Genomic DNA, 479 nt, shown 5'->3' with positions numbered 1-479 from the left:
AGGCACGAGCTGTTTGCGTGACCAGCACCGCAGGTGCCAAAACCTGCAAAGCCTGAGACTCATCCGTGCATGGAGCTCTGGGGGGGCAAGAGCTGGGATCCCTCCACTGCACGGCAAGCCTGAGCCCGGAGGCAGCCCAGTCCTGCCAGGCAAAGCTGGAGACATTGTGTGAGTGCCACCTTCCCCTCTAAGTTTTTACTCTGAATTTAAATAGCTGCTAGAAGACCCCGGGGTGAGGGTGGCTGAGGGGTAGGTGCTGGGTGCCATAAGCCTAACCTGGGTGCTGTTAGCCCAGCCTGGGTGCCACGAGCCCAACCTGGGTGCCCTAAGCCCAACCTGGGTGCTGTGAGCCCAGCCTGGATGCTGTGAGCCCAGCCTGGGTGCCGTGAGCCCAGCCCTGCCCCAGCTCTCACCCCATCGGCAGCGGTTTGAGCCACCCAGTATTGCTGTATCCCTGTCATGCCCCTCGCTGCTCGCGT

The sequence above is a fragment of the Fulmarus glacialis genome, unplaced genomic scaffold (assembly GCF_000690835.1).
Source record: "Fulmarus glacialis isolate BGI_N327 unplaced genomic scaffold, ASM69083v1 scaffold21540, whole genome shotgun sequence".
Taxonomy (NCBI): Eukaryota; Metazoa; Chordata; class Aves; order Procellariiformes; family Procellariidae; genus Fulmarus; species Fulmarus glacialis.
This window is presented reverse-complemented; position numbering follows the sequence as displayed.